Genomic DNA, 24391 nt, shown 5'->3' with positions numbered 1-24391 from the left:
TTTGCCCTATAATTTGTCACTTCCTTGGTAGCTCTCTGATGCCTTGACACGTTTTTTTAAATATTTTTATCCAGCTTCCCTGGTTGTATTACATGGGAAAACCAGCCCAAACCACCTAGCCAGTCATTGCCACAAAGGAAATCCTGGAATAATCTATTATAATTCTTAAAGAATGTCTCTGACTAATAAAAACAGTCCATAAGAGGCAGGAATGCCATCAGAAAAGCCATCGGGAGCTGTGACAATAGTCTAAGAGAGATATGATGATGATATGGAGTATGGAGGTAGTCATGTGCTTTAAATTATCTGATCCAAGATACAGTTCAAAAGGAAGGTATAATATCTTATAAGGCAATTGTGTGGATTAAATGTCTGTAAAGCGCTATATAAGTCAGTATAGTCTAGGTTTTCCTCAGTAATAAAAAGAAAAGTCTCAGTGATTTAAAATCACAATAATGTTATGCCTTTGTCATACTGCATGTCCATGGCAAGTCAGGTAAAGGCTCCACCCGTGCCATCCTCACTCCAGACTGAGATCCTCTCTCTGCAACCAGGAGAGAAGAAAAAATGAAGTGGAAAATATACACTGGCTCTTAAAAGCTTCCACCTGAATGTGACACATGCCACCTCCATTGCCAATGTATTGACTACAGCAGGGATTAACAAACTTTCTATGTAAAGGGCCAGATAGTAAAAAGTTTCAGCTTTGTGAACCACATATGGTCTCTTTCACATATTTTATTTTATTTTTTTTTACGATGCTATAAAAATGTAGAAATCAATCTTAGCTTACAGGCTGAAGGATGTAGTTTGTTGACTCTGGACTAAAGTCAATCAGTTGGCCATCTCTACTTCCAGAAACCAAGAAAGTGAAAGTCTACTGTGGGCCCTGGAGAAAAACTGAAGGTATTTTTGGACAGCACCAATGATTACTACAAGTGCTGAGCAGTATCCACCACTTAGCAGATGCTCAGTCTCTATTAATCATCATCATCATCGAGGTTTTCTCAACATGATTCTGAGATTTATTTTCCATTTTTCCCCTGAGATCTCAAAGCTTGCCTTCACAACATTACATTCAAAATAAAGGTAGGAGAGGAAGGTTCTAGCATGATTCTCCATGATTCTCCAACACAATTATTTCTCTTCTCTCTTGCTGGCCTCCCAACTGCTTTTCCTTACAAGATGTGCCTATTCTTACCTGAGGTTTTGCCATTCTCCCAGTTCCAGCTGAAGCTCCAAGACGGCGGAAAGCAATTGTTAGGCATGCAGGCTCTGGAGCCGAAATTCTGCCTTCAGATCCTGGCCCTTCCACTTAGAAGCTGTGGGACTATGGAAAAATGGGACCTTAATTTCCCTCTTTGGTTTTCTCAGTTTCCTCATCTATAAAATGAAGTTCATAATATTTACCTTGGCCAGGCACAGTGGCTCATGCCTGTAATCCCAGCACTTTGGGAGGCCAAGGTGGGCAGACTGCTTGAGACTGGGAGTTCAAGATCAGCCTAGGCAACAATGATAAAATCCCATCTCTGCAAGGAAAAAAATACAAACATTAGCTGGGTGTGGTGGCATGTGCCTGTAGTCCCAGGTACTTGGGAGAATAAGGCAGGAGGATTGCTTGAGCCCAGGAAGCAGAGGTTGCAGTGACCTGAGATTATGCCACTGTAGTCCAGCCAGGGTGACAGAGCAAGAACCTGTCTCAATAATAATAATAATAATGATAATAATAATAATAATTATACCTAATAGTGCTATTGGGAGTGTTAAATTCGTGTATCATTTAGGTACTGCCACAAACCACCCCAAAACGCAGTGGCTTAAAACGATTATTCTCACAGATGTAAGGGTCACCTAAGAATTGACTGAGGGTCAGCTTACCTAAGCTGGACTCAGCTGGACAGCTCTGCCTAACTCGGCTCAGTTCCTCACATATGGAGACCGCTCAGGGTTGTTGGTTGATTTTGTCTGAGGTCTTCTGGAGACCTAGCTTTATTTCCTATATGTCATATATTCCTCCTCAGTGAAGTGGGCTACACCAGGAGTGTGTTTCTCATCATAACAGAAGAGGGAAACAAGGACCAGCTTGATTGGCCAAAAACTTTTTGAACTTTTCGCCATATCATACTGTGCAGAAAAGAGTATAGCAAGCCTGATACTGCTGTCCTTAGAAAAATCTGCTTGCAAGATTGCCCTTGTCTGGTATCTGGGAACTTGAATTTGGGGAGAGTTCACATTAAATAAGAAACGTTCACTATACCTAAGCATTTTGTGGAAACAATATGTTTATCCTGAAGATCTGCTTTCCTTCCAGGAGTCTGAAAAATTTTCGTACATGCTAGGCAAACATGCCTGCATGATCAGCCCCCACTAGAAACTCTGATCACCAAGTCTCTAATGAGTTTCCCTGATAGACAACATTTTGAAACAGGAGAGTCCCCTGACCCCCTTCGCAGGATGGCAACAGGGGTGTGGCTCATCTGTTAGCTCACCACCGCTGCTCAAACCCCCTACAGGAGGGAGAGCATGCAGACAGGTGCAGAAGCCCAAGAAGGTGTGTGTTACAGTGCGCTCTTTTAGCCTTGCTGTCCGTGGACAGCTTAAGTGTTAATCAGCTCAGTAGACCCTCTGCCTTTTTGCAAGAACAGAGAGCCAATGCAACAGATTTTTATATCCTGAGCTCTTGTCCCACATTCTGGAAGAATTGGATCACACATGGACTTGAAGGACAGTGAAAGCAGAGGTTTTACTGAGTGGGTGGAGGTGGCTCTCAGTGGGAAAGATGGAGAACTTGAAGGGGGATGAAGCAGGAAGATGATCTTTCCCTGGAGTCTGGCCACCCAGTAGCTGATCTCTCTCCCACCATCCCCAGTCAAACTCCTCAGCATTTGGATGTTCCTTCTCTTCTCTCTGATGCACCATTCTGTCATCCTTCTGCTCTCTGATCATCTCCTGGTCTCCCTCTGGAGCCAGGGGTTTGGGGTATATATGGGTACAGGACAGGGAGGCATGGAGGGCCAAAAGGAAACTTTTGGGCACAAAAATTGGAATGCTTGTTCCCATTTAGGGCTGTGGGTATCCAGGCTTGAGGGTGGGGCCTTTGCCAGGGAACTGCCCTCTTCTATCCAGTATTTCCCTGTCTCCTACTGGTATCAGTTTCACACGTGTTGTCACAACCCATTGCTTGGAGAATTAAGCACATCCTGTGTGACTCCCCTGGGAGAGTATATGTGGATGCTTGAACCTAGTTTCCTCCAGACTTTGTCCCCTGTCCCTTTCTTTTTGCTGATTTGCTTGGTATCCTTTCACTCTAACAATTCCTAGCTCTGAGTGCAACTGCATACTGAGTCCTGTCAATCCTAGTGAATCCTCAAATATGGAAGTGGTCTTAGGGATCTCCCTGACATATATTTTGTGTCAAAAGCAGGATTCTCTAGACCAACTCTGACTCAATGAAATATGACAAATGCATTCTTTGGTTCAAGGAGGGATTAAGGGACAGGAGGTGACAAAGCTTTAATGCCTGGATGGCTATAAAGTTACCCATGATATGAAACAGCAGCTGAGCTGCTGAGTGTTGTGAGTTAAAAGTTACCTATGGAATTTTTAAATAATAGATCCCTCCCCAGGAAAGAAGATTCACTCACTGGATCACCTGGCTATTTTCAGCTATTCTGGCTAAAGTGAGAAGGGGAAAAAGTACAGCTCTAGTGATACCTTTGGTTTTCTTTCTTTCCTCTAATTGGGAGGAAAAAGGACCAAAAATACCCAAAGGTGAGTTTTGGATGAGTTAAAAATGTTAAAAAGAGCTTGGTGCAGTGAATCTCATGCCCGTAATCCTACAACTTTGGAAGGCCAAGGTAGGAGGATCACTTGAGGCCAGAAGTTCAAAACCAACTTAAGCAACATAACGAGATCCCATCTTTACAAAAAGTAAATAAATAAAAAATTAGCCAGGCATGGTGGTGCTTGTCTATAGTCCTGGATCCCTGAAAGGCTGAGGCAGGAGGCTCCCTTGAGCCCAGGAGTTGGAGGCTGCAGTAAACTATGACTGTGACACTGTACTCCAGCCTAGGTGACAGAAGGAGACCCTGTCTCTAAACATTTTAAATTAAGAGTTTAAAAGTTCATATTGCTCTTTCCTCCAAGTAAGTAGAGGGAACCATTAAATCAATCCAGGGCTAGACAAAGCTTTCGATAAACCAGAAAGTGGAGTAGGGCAGGGGAAGAAAAAGACATTCTGTCCAGTCTTCAGCCTAGCTGCTGCCACTGCCACAGTAACCATTCCTATTCCCTTGCATTCTAGCAAGAATCTTCCCTGACAGGCTGGAATATTAACCCTATAAATGCTGAATTTACTGCTAGAGATTTGAGTAAATTTGCAATGAGAAAAAAATAAATTTTTAAAAATATCTTGTTTTGTGACTATTGCATCTGCAAGTATGATAAAAATTGATGGAAAATATTACATGCTTATAATCTCATAATTACTACTGGGATCATTTCAATCAGGGAAAGTTGCAAAGAAAGAGTGTTAATGAGACACAAGGTTCTTACTTTTTGCCACCAGTGAGTGAATCAGAATGTGAACTCTGTTAGTACAGGAATACTTCATTTTATTGAACTTTGCTTTGTTGCACTTTGCAGATATTGCAGGTTTTTTACAAACTGAAGGTTTGTGGCAACCCTGCCTCAAGCAAATCTATCAGTGTCATTTTTCAATAGCATGTGCCAATTTCATATCTCTGTGTCATATTTTGCTAATTCCCACAATATTTCAAACTTTTTTATTATTACTATAGTGATCTGTGGTCAGTGATCTCTTATGTTACTATTGTAATTATTTTTGTGGCATTACAAACTATCCCTGTATAAGGCAGCAAACGTAACTGATAAATGTTGTATATGTTCTGACTGCTCGATGGACCAGCTATTCCCCCACCTCCCTCCTTCTTCATAGGCTTCCCTATCCCCAACAATACTGAAATTAGGCCAATTAAGCTGGGTGCAGGGGCTCAAGCCTGTAATCCCAGCACTTTGGGAAGCTGAGGCAGGCAGATCACCTGAGGTCAGGAGTTCAAGACCAGCCTGATCAACATGGTGAAACACTGTCTCTACTAAAAATACAAAAATTAGCCAGGCATGGTGGCAGGCGCCTGTAATCTCAGGAGGCTAAGGCAGTAGAATCGCTTGAACACGGGAGGAAGAGGTTGCAGTGAGCCAAGATTGCACCAGTGCATTCCAGCCTGGGTGACAGAGGGAGACACCATCTCAAAAAAAGAAAAGAAATTAGGCAAGTTAATAATCCTACAATGGCCTCTTTAAGTATTCAAGTGAAACAGTTATATATCTCTAACTTTAAGTCAAAAGCTAGAAATGATTAAGCTTAGTAAGGAAGGCATGTCAAAAACCAAGGCAGACTGAAAGCTAGGTCTCTTGTACTAGTTAGCCAAGTTGTTAAAGCAAAGAAAAGTTCTTGAGGGAAATTAAAAGTGCTGCTCCAGTAAACACATGAATGACAGAAAGGTGAAACAGACTTATTGCTGATATGAAGAAAGTTTGAGTGTCCTGGGTTGAAGATCAAACCAGCCAAAATATTCCCTTAAACCAAACCCTAATCCAGAATCCAGAACAAGGCCCTAATGCTCTTCAGTTCTTTTTTGTTGCTGTTGTTGTTGTTTGTTTGCTTTTTCTCTTTGAGACAGAGTTTCACTCTGTCGCTCAAGCTGGAGTGCAGTGGCGTGATCTCAGCTCACTGCAACCTCCACTTTCTGGGTTCAAGAGATTCTCCTGCCTCAGCCACCCAAGTAGCTGGGATTACAGGCATGCATCACCACACCTGGGTAATTTTTGTATTTTTAGTAGAGATGGGTTTTCACCATGTTGGCCAGGCTGGTCTCGAACTCCTGACCTCAAGCTATCTGCCCCGCTTAGCCTTCCAAAGTGCTCGGATTATTGGCGTGAGCTACCATGCCCAGCCTAACTCTCTTCAATTCTATGAAGGCTGAGAGAGGTGAGGAAGCTGCAAAAGAAAAGCTGGAAGCTAGCAGAGGTTGGTTCATGAGGTTTAAGGAAAGAAGCTGTGTCCCAAAACTTCTTTCAAAGTGTAGCAGCAAGTGCTGAAGGAAAAGCCACACCAAGTTATTCAGAAGATCTAGCTAAGATCATTGATGAAGGTGGCTACACCAAACAACAGATTTTTAGTATAGATGAAGCAGTCTTTTAATGGAAGAAGATGATATCTAGGGTTCTCATGGCTAGAGAGAAGTCAATATCCAGCTTCAAAGCTTCAAAGAACAGACTCTCTCATTAGAAGCTAATGCAGCTGGTGACTTTAAGTTGAACTCAGTGCTCCTTGACCATTCCAAAAATCTTAGGGCCCTTAAGAATTACACTAAATTGATTCTGTCTGTGCTCCATAAATGGAGCAACAAAGCCTGGATGACAGCACATCTCTTTACAGCTCGGTTTACTGAATATGTTAAGCTTACTATTGAGACCTACTGTTCAGAAAAAGATTCCTTTCAAAATATTACTGCTCATTGACAATGAACTGGTCTCTCGAGAGCTCTGATGGAGATGTGCAAGGAAATGAACATTGTTTTCATCTCTGCTGACATGACATCTATTTTGCAGCTGATGGATCAAGGAGTAATTTTGACTTTCAAGTCTCATTATGTAAGAAATACATTTTGTAAGGCTATAACTGTCATGGGTAGTAATTCCTCTGAAGAATCTGGGAAAAGTAAGTTGAAAACCTCCAAAAAGGATTCACCATTCTAAATGCATAAAGATCATTTGTGATTTGTGGAAGGAGGCCAAAACATCAACATTAACAGGAGTTGGGAAGAAGCTGATTTCAATCGTCATGGATGACTTCCAGGGGATCAAGTCTTCAAAGGAGGAAGTAACTGCAGACATGGTAAAAATACCAAGAGAACTAGAAGAAAAAGATGTGACTAAATTGCTGAAATCTCATGATAAAACTTGAATGAATGATGAGTTGCTTCTTATGGATGAGCAAAAGAAATGCTTCTTTAGATGGAATCCGCTCCTGGTGAAGATGCTGTCAACACTGTCAGAATGACAACAAAGGAATAAGAATATTACATCAGCAATTGATAAAGCAGCAGCAGGGTTTGAGAGGACTGATTCCAATTTTTTAATTCTACCATGGGCAAATTCCTATCAAACAGCATCACATGCTACAGAGAAAACTTTCACAAAATGAAGAGTCAATCTAGGTGGCAAATTTCACTGCCGTCTTATTTTCAGAAATCACCAGGGCCACCCCAAACTTCAGCAACCAGTCTTCAACTGATCAGTCAGCAGCCATCAACATCAAGGCGAGACCTTCCACCAGCAAAAAGATGACAACTTCCTGAAGGCTCAGATGATTGTTAGCATTTTTTAGCAATGAAGTATTTTTAAATTAAGGTGTGGACATTTTTAGACGTAATGTATTTGCACATGCATAATGCTATATACAGCAGTATGTACAGTGTAAATATAACTATGTACTGGGACACTAAAAAATTTCGGTAACTCACTTTATTGAGGCAATCTGAAACTTGAATCTACAATGTCTCTGAAATAGGCCTGTAGTAAAAACAGAGCTAGTCTCCATAACTGATGATTTTTACTATTTTTGCCAATTAGAGCCTCAGGGAAAAAGGAGGTAACATGAGAAAAAGAGAAGCAATCTCCAGATAGAGATACATTTTTAGAATTTTAAAGACCAGTTTTTAGTTTGCTAATGAACTCTTTTGAAATCAGATGTCTGACCCTTAGAAAGGCTGATGAATTTCTGGCCTGATGTGCATATTTTAAGAAGGTCAGTTTGGACTGACATTTATCATAAGATTTTTTAAAAAGCCTTGCTTGTCACCTGGACTTGGAACACAGCTGTCTGCCCCTGCAAGTGTTTGCCTTTGCTGCTGCCAAAGCAAAGCCTCTGCTTTTTTTTTTTTTTTTTTTTTGAATTTTTGAAATCAAAGATCCTAATTCCTGAGACTTAAAGCTAAATGCTGATGCTATCTATTACGAGCTGTTACAGCTTCCAGACAAGCTGTGCTCAACTGAAAACAGGCATAGGTTTGAAGAATAGGACTTCAACTTGAGGACCAGTGCAGGTTTGAGACACTCCTCTATGCAGCCATACGCTATGAAAACATCATGGATGCTGGCTGGACCACTTGGGTCACATACAGCTCAGGGAAGAGAGTTTACTCTCTGATGGGACCACCTGAAATTGAGTTGTTCAGTTCTGTGTTTCAATGCATCTGCAGACTGTGTCCCTAACTTGTGTTTACTGCCAAAAGCTACACCCTGGGTGACTGTGATGGAAGGATCACAGTGACCCCTCCATCACCCGGACAGATCAGACTATCAGGTCCCACTGGGTCTTACATCTGTTGACCTGTTGTGTTGTGGATTTGCTGCTATTGACTATAATGAATTGATAACCTGACTCTACTTCCCTCACCTTTCTCCTGGTACACACAACATAGAAGGCAGTTTGATTATTAAATGCAGCTGTTTCCAGAAAGAGGTTGATCCTTTCTAGGCTGCTCACTAGATAAATGATCAGGACAAAAGAGATGCGAGGTACTGTACATCATTTTGAAATTTTTTGAAACTTCAGGATTCTTGCCTAACTGATTCCTGAACATGATGTGCCTTTCTGGTTGAGTGGTATAAAACTGTTTTTCTTTGAAAATGCTTTTGTCCCCTTGCATACAACCTTTCAGACAAAGGGTGTGATGAGATGAAAAAAAAAGTGACTAGGGAAAACTACAAAGCAATGATTATGAAATGGGAAATACTGATTTTGTAACAAGGATGATAAAACAAAACATGGGATGTATGGGGTGGCGGTGGAGAGGCATTAATGACCTCTGTATGTAGAACTGTTTCTGGAAGCTACCTCCTTTTGTTGAGGGAAAACTCCCCATGCCACCTTTCCAAGCTCAGAGTAGGCACTTTGAATGCAAACTGACTCCTGAGCCAAGACCACAAGGGGCCAGCACTGACCAGGGCACCCGCAGCTGGCCAGACCTAGCCCCTTGCTCTCCATACAGCACACCTACAAATGTTCACACACATAAGATAAATGAAGCCATCCATGTCGCTGACAAGCAGAGCTGTTTGGAACTGACTGTCTCAGAAAGTCTCCCTAAAGCCAAGGACTGAACCAAATTTATCGGGACTGGAGTAAGAACCCTAGAGTAGGAGGCTACATTGCAGCACTGCACTGCTCACCTATCCTGCCTGGCCCAGGTATGTCCTGCCTGGGATGCCCTAGAATTGTAAATTCTGTTTTAAGGGGTAGCGTGTACACCCTACACTTCTTGGGGGTTTATCTTGACTATGATGGAACTGCCCTGACCCTGGAGGCTCCAGCTTACTGCCCAGAGTTGTACTGCACCTGAACTGATGCCCTCAGGCCAGAAACAAAAGGTTTATACAGAAATTCAAGGAGGAAACTGTCTGGCTTTCTAAGATAGGCCTTTATGGTTAATGGGGTTAATTTTCACCGGCTAAGCCCAGGCCTCCTAACAGGGATAACTGCACGTGGGTTCCATCCTACTGCATGGGATCCTATTGGTAATTTTTCTACACATGTCCCTATGACAAAACTTCATGTGGGTTTTCACAATTCATTGCTAAGAAAGTTAGTCATGTCCTGTGTGACTTCCTGGGGAGAGAACTCTGGACCTGGTTCCCTCTGGACTTTGCCCCATGCACCTTTCTCTTTGCTGATTTTGCTTGGTGTTCTTTCTCTATAAGAAATCATAGCTGTGACTATGAATGTATACTGAGTCATGTGAGTCCTGCTAGCAAGTCATTCAACTGTGGGGTGGTCTTGAGGACACCCCAAAGTATATAATTACTAACATTTCAATGGCCAAAACAAGTTGCATAGCCAAATCTAAAGTCACAGGTCTGGAAAATATACTTTATTAGTGGGAGGAACTGCATCTCATGGCAAATGATGTGGCAACAAAGAGAGACAAAGATTGGGGTCATTAATTCTATCTACCACCATTTGTCTAACTATATAAAGAAATTAGAATAGCCCTTGAAACATTGACAGTGTTGAATAAATTGTTATTCTGCAAAGCCATCCCAGGTATTTCTCTTCTATGTTGATTTCTCCTTTCTCTAATCTTTTTTCAACAATTGTTAGTTACCTATATGACAGAACTTAGTTTTTCTTCAAGTTTCTTACAAAAAAGATTGTATCCCCCAACAATGCTGTCAACCATTAAGGTAAAATGTCTGACTCACTGAGTTTCTTGCCACCATCTGAAAGCCTACCCATGGCTAAGTCTGAGGAGAGCTGACTAGTTTGTCAGGCAAGGCCTCATGGAGCCACAGGCAGCCTCCGACTTTGTATTCATTCCTCCAATAAACGTTTGTTCATGTGCAAGAGGTTTTTCAGGTGCTAAGCAAACAATAGAGAACAAAGCAGACAAAACTGAGCTAACATACTAGTGGTACTGATCAAACCACATATTGATCAAACCCTTTAGGACTAAGGCATTCTAACTAAACCAACAAGAACTCAACATATAAATCAAATGTTCATATATCGATTACAATGGAGATGTACATTCCAGTGATCAACATATTCCCATTCACATATTTGAGTAAGATTCACTTTTTTTTTTTTTTTTTAGCATTTAACATTGCAGAAGTTGGATTATATCTTACAATCAATGACATCTTAAAATTAATGTGCAGGGTATTTTCTTCTAGGCTTCCAAGATCACCCGCTTCTCTGACTTAAGCTATTGCTAAAACCAAGAAGGCTCATCTGTGCAAGGTTCTCTATAAACCAGGCCCAGTAGAGGCTCACAGCACCTCCTATCCACTAGCTAGAATTCAGTCACATGGACACCAAACTGCAAGGGAAATGCAGTCTAGCTATGTGTCCAAGAAGAGAAGGAACCTGGTTAAGTAAAAAACCAGACTCTGCCATACTTCTCCCAGGGAAAGTAAAGAAAAAACACAGCCATTTTATTTTTTAGAGGTTCTCTCTTCTGAACTTTAAGCTAGCCCCTGTCCTATGAGGATATTCTTGAAACAGATTTATTAATACAGTTATCAATTTAATGATCTCTTTCACATTTAGTTATGCCTTCCTGATACTGCACCCTAGTTTCCTTGATTTGATTTTTGTAAAACTCTACCATGAGACCCATTTTATCTTTAATTAACTTCTGCAGATCACCTAATATACGTGCAGTTTACTAGTCTGATGTTTAGTTACTGATATGGTTTAGCTGTGTCCCCACCCAAATCTCATCTTGAATTGTAGCTCCCATAATCCCCACGCATCATGGGAGATAATTGAATCATGGGGGTGGTTACTCCTACACTGCTGTTCTCATGATAGTGAGTGAGTTCTCACCAGATCTGATGGTTTTATAAGCGGCTTTTCTCTCCTTTGCTCAGCACTTCTCCATTCTGCCATCATGTGAAGAAGGGTGTGTTTGCTTCCCATTCCACCATGATTCTAAGTTTCCTGAGGCCTCCCCAGCCATGCTGAACTGTGAGTTAATTAAACCTCTTTTCTTTTTAAAGTACCCAGTCTCAGGAATATCTTTATTAGAAGTGAAAGAACCGACTAATAAAGTCACTATGACAAAGTTCTGAGGACTTTCTATTGAGCACAGATAGAAAAGATACAGACCCAAGTTCTCCTAGGGATTCAGTACAGCATAGTGCTTAAGAGTGTCAGCCTCTACTGTCAACTTGCCTCCATTAGCTCCCAGCTCCACCCCTTACTGACTGGGCCATTAACTTTGAGCAAGTTGCTTTCATCTTTTTGAACCACCTCTTTGGAAAACTAAGTAAATTAAAGGAAACGATACAGACAAAGATCTTAAAACAGTGCTTGGCACATAATAAGTCTTTTTAAAAATGGCAGCTGTTACTAATTATTGTTAAAGACCACTTAGTTCTCAATACCTCTTCCTGACCACTGAGCTCCATTCTATGTCCAATGTGGATTCTTATTGCAACAGCTAACCAAGAAGTATATACTTTCTTTTTGAACTTTACACATTCCTGACTGTGGTTCAAAATAAGTTTTTCTTTTAATGACCTTTTCTGACCACCCAAGGAGGCAGCAATTGCCTCTTGGTTCTTTGGGCCCACCCTGAACACAAAGAATGAGGGGCGTCGGCTGACCCAGATGCCACAGGTATCATCCCAGTCCTCAGTTCCCAGAGGACCCCCCCTTCACCTCATTTATTATTCCTTCTTTTCAGCCCTCCTTAACCTTCCACTCTCTTTTCAACTCAGCTGTTTATTTTGCTAGCATCGCTCAGTCTCTTCTAGTTTTCCTCTCCGCCTAGTACCTACAGTTAGAACCGCACTATACAGCACAGGCACACTAAGGCAACATCCTTTATTTTTTATTTTTTTAATTCTTTTGGAGACAGAGTCTTGCTGTCACCCATGCTGGAATGCAGTGGCGAAATCATAGCTAACCGTAGCCTCAGACTCCTGGGCTGAAGTGATCCTCCCACCTCAGCCTCCCAAGTAGCTAGGACTACAGGCACCTGCCACCATATCCAGCTAATTTTTTTTTTTTTTTTTTTTTTTTGAGACAGAGTTTCGCTCTTGTTACCCAGGCTGGAGTGCAATGGCGCGATCTCGGCTCACCGCAACCTCCGCCTCCTGGGTTCAGGCAATTCTCCTGCCTCAGCCTCCCGAGTAGCTGGGATTACAGGCACGTGCCACTATGCCCAGCTAATTTTTTGTATTTTTAGTACAGACGGGGTTTCACTATGTTGACCGGGATGGTCTCGATCTCTCGACCTCGTGATCCACCCGCCTCGGCCTCCCAAAGTGCTGGGATTACAGGCTTGAGCCACCGCGCCCGGCCCCAGCTAATTTTTTAAATTATTTTTAGAGACAGGATCTTGATTTGTTGCCCAGGCTTGTCTTGAACTCCTGGACTCAAGTTATCCTCTTGTCTCTGCCTCCCAAAGTGCTGGGATTACAGACGTGAGCCATTGCACCTCGCCTAATTTCTTAAATTTTGAATAGACAAACAAGGAACAAAGAAGCATAAGCATATATTAATAGTTTTCTATTAACCAAATAACACATACAGAGATAGTGACATACCTGGCAAAAGGGTACAAGCAATTAAGTGTTTATATAATTAACAACTTTATAAGAAATCAAAACAGCCAGGCGTGGTGGCTCACGCCTGTAATCCCAACACTTTGGGATGCTGAGGTGGGTGGATCACCTGGGGTTGGGAGTTCAAGACCAGCCTGGCTAACATGGTGAAACCCCATCTCTAATAAAAATTACAAAAATTAGCCTATTGTCATGGTAGGCGCCCTATAATCCCAGCTACTCAGGAGGCTGAGGCAAGAGAATTGCTTGAACCCAGGAGGAGGAGGTTGCAGTGAGTCAAGATTGTGCCATTGCACTCCAGCCTGGGTGACAAACAGTGAAACTCAGTCTCAAAAAAAAAAAAAATCAAAACAAAATTTAAAGTTTTTTTTTTTGTGCTAACCTCAAATGTGTGAAAGACATATATATTCATGGGATGATAGGGGCTCCATTCCAGAAAACTTAAAATACTATAAAATCCCTATAATTACATCTTCATTTTTGGTCACAATTTTCAATCACATGTCATTAATGATATTTTGTATATGTTTATCTTCTATTTCTTTTCCTTCACAATTAATCTCATGTGGTTGACCCATGGTAGGTTCATTAAACATCGAATTGAAACAAAGCTTTGCTCCTTTGAATGTGCTTAAGATTGGCATCTTTATTTTGATTGTAACATGTTTATACTTAGCGTCCTATCATATGTTAACACTTCTATTTTTTCTTAATTCACCTCATGTTTATAAAAAAAATAAGGATAAAGTATAATAAAACAGTGAGTTGATTTCTGGTAAGATGGCCAAATAGGAACAGCTCCAGTGCACAGCTCCCAGAGAGAGCAATGCAGAAGGCAGGTGATCTCCACATTTCCAACTGGGGTACCAGGTTCACCTCATTGGGACTAGTTAGACAATGGGTGCAGCCCAAGGAGGGTGAGCTGAAGCAGGGTACAGCTTTGCCTCACCCAGGAAGCACATGGGGCTGGAGAACTCCCTCTCCTAGCCAACGGAGGTTATTCAGGACTTTTCCCGGCACTCTGTCACTCTGGCTTAGATACTGTGCTTTTGCTATAGTCTTCACAACCTACAGACCAGGAGATTCCTTCCAGTGTCTACAACAACAGCATCCCGGGGATCCAACACAAAAAGAGGCAGCCATTTGGGAAGACACTGAGCTAGCTGCAGCATTTTTTTTTTCACAACCCAGTGGTGCCTGGAACACCAGGAAGACAGAATTGCTCATTCCCCTGAAAAGGGGGCCAAAGTCAGGGAGCCAAGTGATCTGGCTCAGCAGGTCTCACCCCCATGGAGACCAGCAAGCCAGGATCCACTGGCTTGAAATTCTTGCAGCCAGCCCAGCAGCGTGAGCTCAACCTGGGACCCTTGAGCTTGGTAGAGGGTGGGGTGTCCACCATTGCTAAGGCTCAGGTAGATGGTCTTAACCTCACCTGTGTAAACAGAGTCACCAGAAAGTTTACACAGCAACTGGGTGGAACCCACAGTAGCTCAACAAGGCCTCTGGAGGCAGACTGTGTCACTAGACTCCTTCCTCGCTGGGCAGGGCATCTCTGAAAAAAGGCAGCAGCCCATCAGAAACTTATAAATAAAGCCCCCACCTTCCAGGGACAAACCACCTGGGGAAAAGGGCAGTTGTGGGTACAGCTTCAGCAGACTTAAATGTCCCTGCCCAGCAGTTATGAAGGGAGCAAAGGATCTCCTAGCACAGCACTCAAGTTCTGATAAGTGACAGACTGCCTCCTGAAGTGGCTCCCTGACCCCCATGTATCCTGATTGGGAGACACCTCCCAGCAGGGACTAACAGACACCTTATACAGGAGAACTCTGGCTGGCATCTGGCAGGTACCCTTCTGGGACAAAGCTACCAGAGGAAGGAACAGGGAGCAATCTTTGCTGTCCTGCAGCCCCCACTGGTGATTCCAAGGCAAGCAGGGTCTGGAGTGGACCTCCAGCAAACTCCAGCAGACCTGCGGCACAGGGGCCTATTACAAGGAAAACTAACAAACAGAAAGAAATAGTTTCAACATCAACTGAAACAATGTCCACTCAGAGACCCCCTCCAAAGGTCACCAACCTCAAAGACCAAAGGTAGATAAATCCATGAAGTTGGGAAGAAACCAGTGCAAAAAAAAGCTGAAAATTCCAAAAACCAGAATGCCTCTTCTCCTCGAAGCGTTCACAACCCCTCACCAGCAAGGGAACAAAACTGGATGGAGAATAAGTTTGATGAATTGACAGAAGCAGGCTTCAGAAGGCGGGTAATAACAAACTTCTCCAAACTAAAGGAACATGTTCTAACCCAATGCAAGAAAGCCAGGAACCTTGAAAAAAGGTTAGATGAAATGCTAAGTAGAATAACCAGCATAGAGAATAACATAAACAACTTGATGGCGCTAAAGAAAACAGCACGAGAACTTTGTGAAGCATACACAAGTGTCAATAGCTGAATTGATCAAGCAGAAGAAAAGATATGAGAATGAAGATCAACTCAATGAAATAAAGTGAGAAGGCAAGGTTAGAGAAAAAAGAGTTAAAAAAAAAATGAACAAAGACTACAAGAAATACGGGATTATGTGAAAAGACCAAATCAACATTTGATTGGCATACCTGAAAGTGATGGGGAGAATGAAGCCAAGTTGGAAAACACTCCTCAGAATATTACTCAGTGAAACTTCTCCAAACTAGCAAAGCAGACCAACATTCAAATTCAGGAAATACAGAGAACACCACAAAGATACTCCTTGAGAAAAGCAACCCCAAGACACATAATCATTCATATTCACCAGGGTTGAAATGAAGGAAAAAATGCTAAGAGCAGCCAGAGAGAAAGGTCAGGTTACCCACAAAGAGAAGCCCATCAGACTCACAGAAGATCTCTCTGCAGAAACCCTACAAGCCAGAAGAGAGTGGGGGCCAATATTCAACATTCTTAAAGAAAAGAATTTTCAACCCAGAATTTCATAGCCAGTCAAACTAAACTTCATAAGCAAAGGAGAAATAAAATCCTTTACAGACAAGCAAATACTGAGAGATTTTGTCACCACCAGGCCTGCCTTACAAGAGCTCCTGAAGGAAACACTAAATATGGAAAGGAAAAACCAGTACCTGCCACTGCAAAAACATACCAAATTGTAAAGACCATTGACACTATGAAGAAACTGCATCAACTAATGGGCAAAACAAACAGCTAGCATCAAAATGGCAGGATCAAATTCACATATAACAATATTAACCTTAAATGTAAATGGGCTAAATTCCCCAATTAAAAGACACAGACTGGCAAATTGGATAAAGAGTCAAGACCCATCAGTGTGCTGCATTCAGGAGATCCATCTGATGTGCTAAGATACACATAGGCTCAAAATGAAGGGATGGAGTAATATTTACCAAGCAAATGGAAAGCAAAAAAAAAGCAGGGGTCATAATCCTAGTCTCTGATAAAACAGGTTTTAAACCAACAAAGATCAAAAGAGACAAAGAAGGGCATTACATAATAGTAAAGGGATCAATGCAACAAGAAGAGCTAACTATCCAAAATATATATGCACCCAATGCAGGAGCACCCACATACATAAAGCAAGTTCTTAATGACCTACAAAGACACTTAGACTCCTATGCAATAATAGTGGGAATCTTCAACACCCCACTGTCAATATTCTACAGATGAACAAGACAAAAAATTATCAAGGATATCCAAGACTTGAACTCAGATCTGGACCAAGTGAACCTAATAGACAGCTACATAACTCTCTACCCTAAATCTACAGAATATACATTCTTATCAGCACCACATCACACTTATTCTAAAATTGACCACATAATTGGAAGTAAAAGACTCCTCAGCAAATGCAAAAGAACAGAAATCATAACAGTCTCTCAGACCACAGTGCATTCAAATTAGAACTCAGGATTAAGAAACTTACTCAAAATCATACAACTACATGGAAACTGAACAATCTGCTCCTGAATGACTACTGGATAACTAATGAAATGAAGGCAGAAATAAAGCTGTTCTTTGAAACCAATGAGAATGAAGACACAACATACCCAAATCTCTGGGACACATTTAAAGCAATGCATAGAGGGAAATTCATAGCACTAAATGCCCACAAGAGAAATGAAGAAAGATCTAAAACTGACACCCTAACATTATGGTTAAAAGAACTAGAGGAGCAAGATCAAACAAATTCAAAAGCTAGCAGAAGACAAGAAATAACTAAGATCAGAGCAGAACTGAAGGAGATAGAGACAATTAAAAAAAAAAAAAAACCTTCAAAAAAAAATCAATTAATCCAGGAGCTGTTTAAAAAAAAAAAAAAAATCAACGAAATAGACCACTAGCCAGACTAAGAAAGAAGAAAAGAGGGAAGAATCAAATAGATGCAATAAAATACAAAAAGAGACTATCACCACCAATCCCACAGAAATACAAACTACCAATCGAGAATACTACAAACACCTCTAAGCAAATAAACCGGTAAATCTAGAAGAAATGGATAAATTCCTGGACACTTACACCCTCCCAAGACTAAACCAGGAAGAAGTTGAATTCCTGAATAGACCAATAACACGGTCTGAAATTGAGGCAGCATTTATTAGCCTACCAACCAAAAAAAAGTCAAGGACCAGAAAGATTCACAGCTGAATTCTACCAAAGGTACAAAGAGGAGCTGATACCATTCCTTCTGAAGCCATTCCAAACAAAAGAAAAAGAAGGACTTCTCCCTAGCTCATTATATGAAACCAACATCATCCTGACACCAAAACCTGGCAGAGGCACAATGAAAAAGAAAACTTCAGGCCAACATCCATGATAAACGATGACATGAAAATTCTCAATAAAATAGTGGCAAACCGAATCCAACAGCACATTAAAAAGTTTATCCATCATGATCAGGTCGGCTTCATCCCCGGGATGCAAGGCCGGTTCAACATATGCAAATCTTTAAACATAATCCATCACATAGACAGAACCAAAGACAAAAATCGCATAATTATCTCAATAGATGCAGAGAAGGCCTTTAATAAACTTAATTAAACAGCCCTTTATGCTAAAAACTCTCGTTAAACTAGGTATCAATAGAATGTATCTCAAAATAAGAGCTATTTATTACAAACCCACAGCCAGTATCATACTGAATAGGCAAAAACTGGAAGCATTCCCTTTGAAAACTGGCACAAGACAAGGATGCTGTCTCTCACCACTCCTATTCAACATAGTATTGGATGTTCTGGCCAGGGCAATCAGGCAAGGAGAAGAAATAAAGGGTATTCAATTAGGAAAAGAGGAAGTCAAATTGTCTCTATTTGCAGACAACATGATTGTTTATTTAGAAGACCCCATCGTCTCAGCCCAAAATCTCCTTAAACAGATAAACAACTTAAAGTCTCAGGATACAAAATCAATGTGCAAAAATCACAAGCATTCCTATACACCCATAACAGACAAATAGAGAACCAAATCATGAATGAACTCCCATCCACAACTGCTACAAAGAGAATAAAATACCTAGGAATACAACTAACAAGGGATGTGAAGGACCTCTTCAAGGAGAACTACAAACCACTGCTCAAGGAAATAAGAGAGGACACAAACAAATGGGGAAACATTCCATACTCATGGAAAGGAAGAATCAATGTCAGGAAAATGGCCATACTGCCCAAGTAATTTATAGATTCAATGCTATCCCCATCAAGCTACCATTGACTTTCTTCACAGAATTGAAAAATAACACCTTAAACTTCATATGGAGCCAAAAAGCTCCCACATAGCTAAGACAATCCTAAGCAAAAAAAAAAAAAAAAAAAAAAAAAAGCTGGAGGCATCATGTACCTGACTTCAAACTATATTACAAGGCAACAGTAATCAAAACAGCATGATACTGCTACCAAAACAGATATATAGACCAATGGAACAGAACAGAGGCCTCAGAAAGAATGCCACATAAATACAACCATCTGATCTTTGACAAACCTAACAAAAACAAGCAATGGGAAAGGATTCTCTATTTTAAAAATGGTGTTTGGAAAACTGGCTAACATGAGCAGAAAGATGAAACTGGATCCCTTCCTTACACCTTATACAAAAATTAACTCCAGATGGATTAAAGATTTAAACATTAGACCTCACACCATAAAAACCCTAGAAGAAAACCTAGCCCATACTATTCAGGACATAGGTATGGGCAAGGACTTCATGACTAAAGCACCAAAACCAATGGCAAAAAAGCTAAAATAGACAAATGGGATCTAATTAAACTAAAGAGCTTCTGCACAGCAAAAGGAAACTATCATTAGAGTGAACTGGTAACCAACAGAATGGGAAAAAATTTTTGCAATCTACCCATCTGACAAAGGGCTAATATCCAGAATCTACAAAGAACTTAAACAAATTTACAAGAAAAAAAAAATCAAAAAGTGGATGAAGGATATGAACAGACATTTTTTAAAAGAAGACATTTATGTAGCCAACAAACTTATGAAAAAAAAGCTCATCACCACTGGTCGTTAGAGAAATGCAAATCAAAACCACATTGAGATAACCATCTCAAGCCAGTTAGAATGGCAATCATTAAAAAATCTGGAGACAACAGATGCTGGAGAGGATGTGGAGAAATAGGAACTCTTTTACACTGTTGGTGGGAGTGTAAATTAGTTCAACCATTGTGGAAGACAGTGTGGTGATTCTTCAAGGATCTAGAACCAGAAATTCCATTTGACCCAGCAATCCCATTACTAGGTATATGCCCAAAGGATTATAAATCTTTCTGTTATAAAGACACATGCACACATATGTTTATTGCAGTACTGTTCACAATAGCAAAGACTTGGAACCAATCCAAATGCCCATCAATGATAGACTGGATAAAGAAAATGTGGCACATATACACCATGAAATACTATGCAGCCATAAAAAAAGATGAGTTCATGTCCTTTGCAGGGATACGGATAACACTGGAAACCATCATTCTGAGCAAACTAACACAAGAACAGAAAACTAAACACCACAGGTTCTCAGTCATAAGTGGGTGTTGAACAATGAGAACACATGGAAACAGGGAGGGGAACATCACACACGGGAGCCTGTCGGGGGATGGGAGGCTAGAGAAGGGCTTGCAGGGGTCGGGGGGATGGGGAGGGATAGCATTAGGAAAAATATGTAATGTAGACGACAGGGTGATGGATGCAGCAAACCACCATGGCACATGTATACCCATGTAACAAACCTGCACGTTCTGCACATGTACCTCAGAACTTAAAGTATAATAATAATAGAATGAATAAGTAAAAATAAAACAATGAGTTAAATTTGTTTAAAAATAACAACACTAAAGTTCTTTTTTTTCTCTTTGCTGTACTTTTAGTATCTATAAATAACATATGTAGATTAATATCACATCTTTTTTTTTTTTTTGAGACGGAGTTTCACTCTTGTTACCCAGGCTGGAGTGCAATGGCATGATCTCGGCTCACCGCAACCCCCACCTCCTGGGTTTGGGCAATTCTCCTGCCTCAGCCTACTGAGTAGCTGGGATTACAGGCACATGCCACCATGCCCAGCTAATTTTTTGTATTTTTTTTAGTAGAGACGGGGTTTCACCATGCTGACCAGGATGGTCTCGATCTCTTGACCTTGTGATTCACCCGCCTCGGCCTCCCAAAGTGCTGGGATTACAGGCTTGAGCCACCACACCCGGCACATCTTTCATAATTTAGTCCTCTACACACACAATTAAAAGAAATTTATTTCATTTGCTGTACCAACAGCCACTTCTTGTGCTTTGCCCACTGTACTATCCATCTACGTTCCTCCTTTCCATCCCTTGCCTCCATCCCAATCCCAGCAGCATGTAAAGAAGTATATCCACCTGTTCTTTTTATTTTTCTTTGGAGATGGAGTCTGGCTCTGTTTCCCAGACTGACTGTAGTGGCACCATCTTGGCCACTGCAACCTCTGCCTTCTGATTTCAAGTGATTGTCCGGTGTCAGCCTCCCAAGTAGCAAGGATTACAGGCACCCACCACAATGCCTGGCTAATTTTTTTGTATTTTTAGTAGAGATAGGGTTTCACCATGTTGGCCAGGCTGGTCTTGAACCTCAGGTGATCCGCCCACCTTGGCCTCCCAAAGTGCTGGGATTTCAGGCGTGAACCACCGCAACCAGCCCAGCTGTTCTTAAAATGCAAAAAGTGGCCAGGCGCAGTAGCTCACGCCTGTAATTCTAGCACTTTGGGAGGCCTAGGTGAGTGGATCACCTGAGGTCAGGAGTTCAAGACCAGCCTGGCCATCATGGTGAAACCCCATCTTAAAAAAAAAAAAAAAAAAATGCAAAAAGTGGCAATTCCAGGTTTGGGGTCTGCAAAAGTTGAAACAGCAGAAACTCAGAGACATGAGGCAGTGAATGACCAGGCCAGGAAGGAAGAGCACCATCATCACTCCTCAAAGGCTGGAGTCAGGGATGGAGCTGAGGGAGAGAGCAGAAGATGGCCAGAGACAAGGCTGACAGGTGATAGGGCAGAGTGGGCATTCTCAACATCCAGGAGTCAGATAAAGAGAGGAGAGTGGAAGGGAAGGGTCAGCTGATAATAAAATCCTGAGCTCAAGATATTGAGATTAGGATGGAAATAAGCCTGTGGTTTAAATGGTCCCCCTGGAAATAACACAAAAGATGCCTACGGTTAAATGAGCTTATTCTATTGAATGTGAGGTTGGATGTTAGTTGCTTTTTGTGGTCTTTTGTTATCATTTTCAACATTCCTGGTCAAGGATTCCTTTTCCAAGGGTACAACCTGGTTCCCACCCTAGAGCTCAATCTCCATTGAGGGTTACTTTGTTTTTAAGCATACTCACCTGCACCCCTCTGAGTATGCTTCATCATCCCACACACTCCACAGCTCAACCACTTTCTGGAACTGTTCATCCCTCAGTGGCTTCGTAGCAAAGCAAGCATAGCAGATGCTTCCACCATTCCTTTTCCTCCAACACACCAGCCCAGCTTTATGGATTCTTGCCTTTGAGAGGGGAAGGTCAAAGATGAGGAATGAGGGCCCAAAACACCAAGGGCCAACCATATTTCACAATTTCACCCGGGGCCAGCCTGGTTTACTTTCAAACATATGCAAATATATTTAAAACTGTGCCACTCTGCTTAAAGAGTCTACAATCCTAACCATAAAAAAAAACATAGGTGCACCTTAAAAACTAGTTATTTGATCAAAGGCAGGACTCTACGTCTAGCTATACATACCAACCTACATTCTCTTGTACACAGTACCATGACCATTTCTAATATGAAATGCAAACTTACACATCAAACCAATAGCTATAAGCCGGGCGCGGTGGCTCAAGCCTGTAATCCCAGCACTTTGGGAGGCTGAGGCGGGTAGATCACGAGGTCAAGAGATCGAGACCATCCTGGTCAACATGGTGAAACCCCGTCTCTACTAAAAATACAAAAAATTAGCTGGGCATGGTGGCGCGTGCCTGTAATCCCAGCTACTCAGGAGGCTGAGGCAAGAGAATTGCCTGAACCCAGGAGGCGGAGGTTGCGGTGAGCCGAGATCGTGCCATTGCACTCCAGCCTGGGTAACAAGAGCGAAACTCCGTCTCAAAAAAAAAAAAAAAAAAAAAAAAAAAAAAAAAAAAACCAATAGCTATAAATATGTGATGGGTGTGGTCTGTTCCTGAACCCTAAGGACTTCGTCTGAGGAAGCAGATCTATATTAAAAGAGGGCAGGTATTTCCGAAGTAGCCCTTGAGTTCACGCAAAAATTTAGTTTTCTAATTTAGCCTTTGATTGCGGAGCTAATTAGCCAATACGGTCACCATATTGAACAGCACAGATCTAAAAGGATTTCCTGAGTATGGAAAATCTCTGTGGAGCTCTAGGATGGTTAATTTTATGCACCAACTTGGCTGGGCCATGGTGCCCAGTTATTTGAACAAACACCATTCTGGATGTTTCTGTGAAAGTGTTTTTGGATGAGATTTACATTAAATTGGGAGACACTGAGTAAAGCAGATTGCCCTCTATACAGTAATATGGATGGGTGTCATCCAATCAGTTGAAGGCCTGAATAGAACAAAAGCCTGACCCTGCCCTGACCAAGGGGTAATTCCGCCAGTAGACAGCCTTCAGACGACACGCAACATTGTCTCTTCTTTGTTCTACAACAGCCTTTGGACTTGAATTACAGCCTTTCCTGAGTCTCCAGTACATTGACCTCCCTCCATCCGATTTTGGACTCATCAAGTTTCCACAAGCACAGGAGCCAATTCCTTAAAATAAATCTGTGTCTAAATGCATGTATACACATCCTATTCATTTTTTTTCCTCAGGCAATCCTGACTAATACAGTCTCTAAGTCAAACTGTGATACCTTCTTTACTAAGTAATTTCTTCTAATAGCTCTATACCCATTGGCTTTCCCAACACGAATCAGGAGCTGAAATTTCTGCATATTTTTTCTCAGATCTGCTCTAGGTGACTTCCTTTCCTATGGCTACTTCAATGGGGACTGGAGAAGTGGGAGACATACTCAAAATTTTTTTCAAAGATTACAGCTAATTATGTAGGAACACTGGCCCTTAGACCTATCTTACCCGGCATCTTATAATCTCCCTTTCACACAATATAATTTAATTCCTATTTGGGGGACAGGAAGATTGATCTACACTGTCACTTGTCTAGTTCCTGAAGTGATAAATAAAACGTCAAGCATGTAAAATATGTTTATACTCTAGATTTTTTAGTTTTTTCCCTAGTATTTGTATGTGTATATATAATTACAAAGTCTATGTGATGTGTTTGTCATGTGACGATCCAATCCAGTGCTTCCCCGAGCCCTTAAAAAATAAGAAAAAATTTACAACTTAAAGAAACAAAAACTCCCTACCTTAGCCGCTACAAGGTAGGCTGAGGCAGGAGGACTGCTTGAGGCCAAGAGTTCGAGGCCAGCCTGGGCAACCTACTACGACCTCTGTCACAAACACAAAAACTCCCAACCCTATGGACCACGGTGACATCCTGCCATCAGAAAGCACAGCTTTCTAGCGTCCCCGCAAACTCTAGGGCCGCCTTCTGACGCTTTCGCCCCGACTCCGCCCCTTCACTCTCCCAACTGGCGGGAGGAGGTGGGCACCCTTCCAGCCAATCAACGCCTCACAGGGCCCGCCTCCCGCGCGTCTTTCAAAGGTCGTCTAGGAACCAATCAGCGGTTAGAGGACGAGCCG

The 24391-nt window shown here is 41.7% G+C and overlaps 1 long non-coding RNA gene across 1 annotated transcript; it reads right to left on the bottom strand.

The window, feature by feature from the left end:
• Window positions 1-775: 775 nt before the first annotated feature.
• LOC141583620 (uncharacterized) lies at window positions 776-24352 on the bottom strand. Its single transcript, XR_012516316.1, has 4 exons — window positions 24055-24352; window positions 22010-22170; window positions 1411-1529; window positions 776-1330 (listed from the first exon to the last, which is right to left on the bottom strand). It is a non-coding gene; the product is annotated as an uncharacterized LOC141583620 (long non-coding RNA).
• Between the last annotated feature and the right edge of the window lie 39 nt (window positions 24353-24391).

The sequence above is a fragment of the Saimiri boliviensis genome, chromosome 2 (genome assembly GCF_048565385.1).
Source record: "Saimiri boliviensis isolate mSaiBol1 chromosome 2, mSaiBol1.pri, whole genome shotgun sequence".
In the NCBI taxonomy this organism is placed as follows: Eukaryota; Metazoa; Chordata; class Mammalia; order Primates; family Cebidae; genus Saimiri; species Saimiri boliviensis.
The sequence above is the reverse complement of the archived record's forward strand: the minus strand, read 5'-3'. Positions and strand labels throughout refer to the sequence as shown.